The sequence below is a fragment of the Mesoplodon bidens genome (assembly GCF_964165515.1).
Source record: "Mesoplodon bidens genome assembly, chromosome: 3".
NCBI classification, from domain to species: domain Eukaryota; kingdom Metazoa; phylum Chordata; class Mammalia; order Artiodactyla; family Ziphiidae; genus Mesoplodon; species Mesoplodon bidens.
Genome location: NC_138178.1, coordinates 24,294,115 through 24,302,270, shown reverse-complemented (window position 1 = coordinate 24,302,270; position 8,156 = coordinate 24,294,115). Strand labels below are relative to the sequence as shown.

At 41.6% G+C, this 8,156-nt stretch overlaps 1 pseudogene across 1 annotated transcript; it reads left to right on the top strand.

The window, feature by feature from the left end:
* Positions 1-5,820: 5,820 nt before the first annotated feature.
* LOC308614623 (solute carrier family 25 member 36-like) lies at positions 5,821-7,322 on the top strand (annotated as a pseudogene). The gene is made up of 3 exons: positions 5,821-6,006; positions 6,248-7,005; positions 7,219-7,322. The product of its transcript is annotated as a solute carrier family 25 member 36-like (transcript).
* The last annotated feature ends 834 nt before the right edge of the window (positions 7,323-8,156 follow it).

The window sequence follows — 8,156 nt, the reverse complement described above, 5'->3', positions numbered from 1 at the left end:
AAAGGAATTTCCTCTTCTCAATATTTATAAATGGACAGAGTATCGGAGATGGAACTTACAGAAAATGAGGTCAATGGGTAGACTCCAGATGTTGCGTGATTTCCTGGAATCTTATGTAAAATATCATATGCACGTTCATATGTGTGTTTTCTAGGGACATGACCCATATGTTTCATCAGATTCTCAGAGGAACAGAAGACACCCCAAAAGTTCAGAGTCACTGATTCAGACTAGTCTTATCTTTAGCCCTGGCCCTTTCTAATCAATAAGCACATGCCTCACTCTCTTCCTAGTTTCTGATACTGTCTGGAGCCTGCCAGAACTTTGGAGGTCCCACCGTTTGTTCTTCTGGTCTCCCCAGAATGCTTCCATCCTGGGGAATTAAAGGTGGTGGGAAGAAGAAATTAAAATCAAGAAATGTCAACCTGGTGGTCTTTTAATATGAAAACTCATATAGATGGTAAGTTTACATATAGATTTCATAGCCCTCCTCTGTGTTACCGTAAGAGCCGACCCTTGGAGGAAATGTTGTTATAAGAAATTCATCATTAGAAGTTGTCACCAGGACTAACATGAAATCTCAAGAGAGCTCACAGGTGGAGTTCAGTGGTGGCCCTGACAGCACTTGCCCTAAGAGATGGAGCAAATCCATCCTTCCCTCTTCCTGCCATGTCCTCACCTGGATAATTAAGTGATGGGCCAAGTGGTCCCAGTGTCCCCTCCATTGGCCACCACGAGTTACAGAGGCTCTAGTCTGCTCTATGCCAGGCAATGAACACACATAATCATATTTCCCCCAATCCTCTCAAACTCTGCAGGACAGCTCTGCTCTTCACCCATCAGCTCTGACTTGTATGAGGTACCACATATTAAGGGCAGAACTTGAACTAGGACTTGGGTCTTCTGAATCCGCCATAAATATTCTTTCCTCTATACCCATGGTCTCTAAACGTTGAACAAAAAAATGGTTTCGAGCACATACTCTCAAAGTATGTATTTATTTTCCTTGTAAATTATAAAGATATGCACATATACAAGTTACTTATAAAATATATGTGTATACATGTTGTACTATCCTCATATATATCATACACATGTTACATGTATATTGTCCCATGTAAATACATGTATTGACTTGTAAATATCCCATGTATATTACAAAATAGATACAGATACAAGTTTGCAAAGGATGAACTAAAATTTAATAATGGATTATTTGTTGAAGGTACAAAATTGTGGTCTTTATAAGCAATTATTATTAATATCCTAGGGACCATAATGTAATTGAACATCATTATTTTTGAAAATTTTGATTAAACATTTGTGATTGAACAACCTACAGTTTATTGTAATTCAATTTACAAAATTTACAATTTACTAAATTCAGCCTATTCCCCAATGCAGTCTTAATGGCTGTTGTAACCCAGGTGGAGGAAGTCATTTTTTGTGCCCCGAATCTTCTGTTTTCAGTCCCTTCCTTTAAGCACACAAAAATTTGTTGAAATTCAGCTAATACATTTCTCTCTTTGCAAATGTTTTCATTTACTAACCGGAAGGTGCTACATTTTTTTATTTTCAACAAATTGGTTCAAAATGCTCTGAAACTCTTCTGTTTAAACATTGTTTCCAAGTTTTTTAAGTATAAAAATATGAAAGTCTCTGTAAGTGATTCATTTAAACCATTTTCCTCAGAAAAGTCACATAATGATAGTAACATTTCCCAAGACCCATGTTCAAAATGTTTTCTCCATAGCACTAGCTTCTTTCCAAAAGCTCTTTTTTTTTTAACGTCTTTATTGGAATATAATTGCTTTACAATGTTGTGTTAGTTTCTGCTGTATAACAAAGTGAATCAGCTATACATATACATATATCCCCATATCCCCTCCCTCTTGTGTCTCCCTCCCAACCCCCCATCCCACCCCTCTAGTTGGTCACAAAGCACTGAGCTGATCTCCCTGTGCAATGCAGCTGCTTCCCACTAGCTATCTATTTTACATTTGGTAGTGTATATATGTCAATGCTACTCTCTGGCTTCATCCCAGCTTACCCTTCCCCCTCCCCATGTCCTCAAGTCCATTCTCTACGTATGCATCTTTATTCCTGTCCTGACTCTAGGTTCATCAGAACCATTTTTTTGTTGTTGTTTTTTAGATTCCATATATATGTGTTAGCATATGGTCTTTGTTTTTCTCTTTCTGACTTACTTCACTCTGTAGGACAGACTCTAGGTCCATCCATCTCACTGCAAATAACTCAATTTCATTTCTTTTTATGGCTGAGTAATATTCCATTGTATATATGTGCCACATCTTCTTTATCCATTCACCTGTCGATGGACACTTAGGTTGATTCCATGTCCTGGCTATCGTAAATAGAGCTGCAATGAACATTGTGGTACATGACTCTTTTTGAATTATGGTTTTCTCAGGGTATATGCCCAGTAGTGGGATTGCTGGGTCGTATGGTAGTTCTATTTTTAGTTTTTTAAGGAACCTCCATACTGTTCTCCATAGTGGCTGTATCAATTTACGTTCCCACCAACGAAAAGACAACCCTCAGAATGGGAGAAAATATTTGCAAATGAAGCAACTGACAAAGGATAATCTCCAAAATATACAAGCAGCTCATGCGGCTCAATATCAAAAAAACAAAAAACCCAATCCAAAAATGGGCGGAAGACCTAAATAAACATTTCTCCAAAGAAGACATACAGATGGCCAAGGAACACATGAAAGGATGCTCAATGTCATTAATCATTAGACAAAAGCCCTTATTTTTTTCCCAATGTTAAGTTGCATTGGCCACAGAAGGATGGATTAAATGCATCTATTATTGCTAGGTAGCACACTCTGACAACCACTTTTCATCATAGGAAAGGCCCACAACTCGAAGCTCTTGTCTTTTTGCAAAAGAAAAAAAATGTGCAATTCATCTTTCCGTTCCCAACTGTTTTAACTTTGCCACAAAATAAGCAGCAAACCTCTGGGTGGTAGAAAAGATATTCACAGTCACTCCTTATCTTTACAAAGTATGTTAAATATTCTACTACTTTTTAAAAACTTTTTATTTTATACTGGGGTATAGCCAATTAACAATGTTGTGATAGTTTCAGGTGCACAGCAAAGGGACTCGGCTATACATAAACATGTATCCATTCTGCCCCAAACTCCCCTCCCATCCAGGCTGCCACATAACTTTGAGCAAAGTTCCCTGTTCTATACAGTAAATCCTTGTTGGTTATCCATCTTAAAAATAGCAGTGTGTTGGGCTTCCCTGGTGGCGCAGTGGTTGAGAGTCCGCCTGCCGATGCAGGGGACGTGGGTTCGTGCCCGGGTCTGGGAAGATCCCACATGCCGCGGAGTGGTTGGGCCCGTGAGCCATGGCCGTTGGGCCTGCGCGTCTGGAGCCTGTGCTCCGCAACGGGAGAGGCCACAACAGTGAGAGGCCCGCATACAGCAAAAAAAAAAAAAAAAAAAAAAAATAGCAGTGTGTACATATTTAAAATGTGTAAATGCATAAAACCACTTTCCCAGGGATGAATCAGCTGATGACTCCTCAACATGCAGAAAGGAAGCAAAAGGAAGAATAAGACCCCGCAGAATGCCTGGTCTTAACTCAGAAACCATCAAGCCACATGACCACCTGACCTGCAGATCAAATGTAAATGTGTACATTAAACATTCTCCAAAGATTCATTTCTTTCATATCTTTTTGGTATAAATAGCATTAAAACATTTCTTCCCATATGCTAATGACTTGCTTATGCCCTCCCTCCGTATTTGCCCACTGCCCATTGAAAGGCTCCCCCACTGCCCCCCAGAACTCCAGTCAACACTGATCTCACCCTTTCTCTGTGCATCATATCTGTACTCTCGACATTGTCATTTAATGATAATATTCTTTCCATTACACCCCGAGACCTCTCTAGAATCCAAGGATCATTACTCTTCTGTTTAAAATGATAGCCAAGAACAGTCTGTGTAGAAGGGGTCTCCCTCTGACTTGCTGTCTCTCTTCTACCTCTTATGGAATAAACCCTCCACCCCAGGTCCCTTCTGTCGGCCTTTCTTGCCCACACGAAGCCATCACAGATGGTTTTATCTTCCTTTCCCTTGAAGGTATTGTGTGTGTGGTGTTTATTTATAGCTAATCTCCTTTTAAGTGTGAGTATCTACATTTAAAGTGTGAGTTTCTGCATTTTAGAATAAGAACACCTTATAAATCAAGAAGCAAAACAGGGTAACAGCTTTTCAGAGAATATCCAATAAACTTTTGTAATCTCTGTCCCATTTTCAAAAGGTCAGAGTGTAATTTAAATGAAGCATGGAAGGGTTGCAATAAAGTAGCAGCTGTGTAGAATGAATACCTTTCTCGGTACCCACCAAAAAGTGATTCATATAACAGCAAAGGTCTCTTGAACCTAATGAATAGCTGTTAAAGATCTGTGCAGAGAATAATATGTAGGTGCAGGGCAGAGACTTCTGGAATTATAGCTACACTATAATTGAGTTCCCGGCTGGCAAAAAGACCTTTGAAGACCGATTATCTCTGTTTACCCACAGAACAATAAAAGTTTGTAGAAGCCTATTTCCAATCATTCACTTTTTCCACTGAACTAAGATTCCTCCAGTGCAGCCCAGGATGTGGGGCAGAGAGCTTTTCAGTTCTGCACATGGACTCAGAGACACCAGCTCAGGCCTGACCGGGGGTTTATGTTTTAGGGCTGAAGATCTGATTAGATGGTCAGAAATCCTAAGTCTCCCCCCACCCCATCCATTCACTTTATAATAAAATACAAGCTTTTTTTAAAAAATCCATTTGCTCACCTATAAAAAGTCCCTGCTCGTCATTGCTCATTCATTTTGATATTGACAAATAATCTTCTATGCTTTTTACTGATGGCACCCACTCATTCAATGATTTCCAATCTGCGGTCACATATATGTTCAAATGCATAAACGATGGAGCAAAAACGCAGTGTATTTACATCGTTCACTTTTTAACTGATTGCCATGAACACAAAGCCCCAGGAAATGGGAATCATTTCCAAATCAAGAGTATTTTGTTTACAGTGGTTTTGAAAATAATTAGAGGGAGTGGTTCCAGTGCCCTAGAGTCTGCACTTCCTGAAAATTCCCTACTAAAGATTTTTCTCAGGGTAAAGATTTATTCAGTGAGCTGAACTATTCATGTCTTTATTTTTTTTTCATTTTTATTGGAGTATACTTGCTTTACAATGTTGTGTTAGTTTCTACTGTACAGCAAAGTGAAATCCGCTATACGTATACATATATCCCCTCTTTTTTGGATTTCCTTCCCATTTAGGTCACCACAGAACACTGAGTAGAGTTCTCTGTGCTATACGGTAGTTATCTAATTTATACATAGTATCAATAGTGTATATATGTCAATCCCAATCTCCCAATTCATCTTAAAGAAACAAAGAATGGACATGTGGTATACTTCATTCAGTGCCCACCTCCTTCCTTTATTTCATTAGCAAACAGATTACATACAAGTATATCTAGGGTAGAAACCTCACTTCCTAAAACTTAGAGTTAAAAGTCGATAACTTACTATTTATTAACCACCTACACGTTTGCAATATATAATAGATGATTCTTAGAGGGTAAAACACAAATACTCTATAAAAGTGCTGAAAACACTATTACGAAGAGACTTCGGCGTTGCCCTACAGCGCGGGTGATGAAAACCGAGCCGGAGTGGGAGGCGGCGTGGCTGCAGCGCCGCGGGGAGGGCGCCTCAGGTCGCCTTCTGCAGCCGCGTCTCCGTCAGTTCCCGTCGCCGTCACGGGGGCGCCGAGCGGCTCCAGTCCTGGGCCGGGGCGGAAGCTGCGGTCCCGCCTCAGCGCCCGGAGGACACGCGGGAGGGAGAATGAGCCAGAGGGCCACGCGGGCGCGTCTGTTTGCCGCGGGAGGATGTGGTGGCACAGTGGGAGGTATTCTGACATGTCCACTGGAAGTTGTAAAAACACGGCTGCAGGGCTTCCCTGGTGGCGCAGTGGTTGAGAGTCCGCCTGCCGATGCAGGGGACACGGGTTCGAGCCCCGGTCTGGGAAGATCCCACATGCCGCGGAGTGGCTGGGCCCGTGAGCCATGGCCGCAGGGCCTGCGCGTCCGGAGCCTGTGCTCCGCAACGGGAGAGGCCACAACAGTGAGAGGCCCGCGTACTGCAAAAAAACAAAACAAAACAAAAAACAAAAAAAAACCACACACAGCTGCAGTCATCTTCTGTGACACTTCACATCTCTGAAGTTCAGCTGAACACCATGGCTGGAGCCAGTGTCCATCGAGTAGTGTCTCCCGGACCTCTCCGTTGTCTAAAGGTGATCTTGGAAAAAGAACTTCGCTGCTTATTCAAACTGCACGGAAGATTTGAATGGTTTATTTGATCCTGATTCTACCCAGGTACACGATTTCAGCTGCAATGGCAGGCATTTACTGCACATTTCTCCCGAGAAGAGAGTGAGATTGTGTCATCTCATGCTCCCCCTCCGCAGGTCACTTCCTGTAGAAATATGGACTGACTTACACCTCGTTTTACCGCAATCACAGCGACCAACCCCATTTGGCTGATAAAGACTCGGTGACAGCTTAATGCAAGGAGCCGTGGGGAAAAGCGAATGGGCACTTTTGAGTGTGTCTGTAAAGTGTATCAGACAGATGGACTTAGAGGATTTTATAGGGGCGTGTCTGCTTCATGTGCTGGTATATCAGAGACTGTTATCCATTTTGTTATTTATGAAAGTATTAAGTAAAAACTACTGGAATATAAGGTTGCTTCTGTGATGGAGAATGAAGAAGAGTCTGTAAAAGAAGCATCAGATTTTGTGGGAATGACGCTAGCTGCCACCACCTCAAAAATGTGTGCCACAACTATAGCATATCCACATGAAGTTGTAAGAACAAGACTGCGTGAAGAGGGAAAAAATTAGATTCTTTTTTCAGACACTGCCTTTGCTTGTTCAAGAAGAAGGCTATGGGTCTCTCTCTCTTTTTTTTTTTTTCCCTGCGGTACGCAGGCCTCTCACTGTTGTGGCCTCTCCCGTCGCGGAGCACAGGCTCCAGACGCGCAGGCTCAGCGGCCATGACTCACGGGCCCAGCCGCTCCACGGCATGTGGGATCCTCCTGGACCGGGGCACGGACCCGTGTCCCCTGCATCGGCAGGTGGACTCTCAACCACTGTGCCACCAGGGTCTCTTTACTGTGGTCCGACAGCTCATCTGGTGAGACAGATTCCAAACACAGCCATTATGATGGTCACCTATGAATTAGTGGTCTACCTGCTCAACGGATAGCACCACCAGGCTGCTGCTATAAAGGGGGAAGACCAAAAGATACAGTGGACCATGGAGTACTGAAGCCAGCTTGGCGGACAGAAGGAAAATAGTGTGGGAACACGGAACTATACCTAAGTGGAAGTTTGGTTGTAGGAATTAAAGTAATCATAAACACATTACTTAGTCTTTTAGTAATGTGAAAAAAACCCCTGGCTGCCTCCAAGAGAAAGCCTTTAGAAGCGCTCCTTCTTCAAAATTGCCATTTTCTCTGCCATGTCCACAGGACACAGTTGGCATTTTGTTGATTTATGGCAATCAGAGTATAGTGTTTATTCCATGAGCACTTTTCCAGTCTTCTAGACAAAGCCATCTGTAACTATATACTATACTATAACTCTCCAAAGATGGTATTGACAGTCATAAATTTCTAACTTCTGTATAATTCCTATAAAATTGAAAAATAACAATGATAGCAGTAGTTTTACATTTCCTTGAGAGGATCTGGCACTATATTTTAAAGTTAATCATTTGGCATTAGTAGTCACCGTTTTTGACAACAAATGAAGTAGTGTCTAATGTGTTTATTTTTAGCTTTAAAATGTTTTGGTTTCCACTGCTCACAGGTGCTTTATGTTTAGCATAATTGAACACTTAAATTTTTTGTTGAGTATCAACTCAAATGGTAATAGTCTGGGACACAATAAATCAGTAAAATGTTGACTCTTGGCCAGTTCAGTGACTTGAGCATGTCCTCTTATCTTTTCTAACCTAATGATACATGAATGAAGGCAATGTCTTTTCAGTGACTTATTAATTATGAACTTGAATTATCCCCTGTCATACCTAGGTATC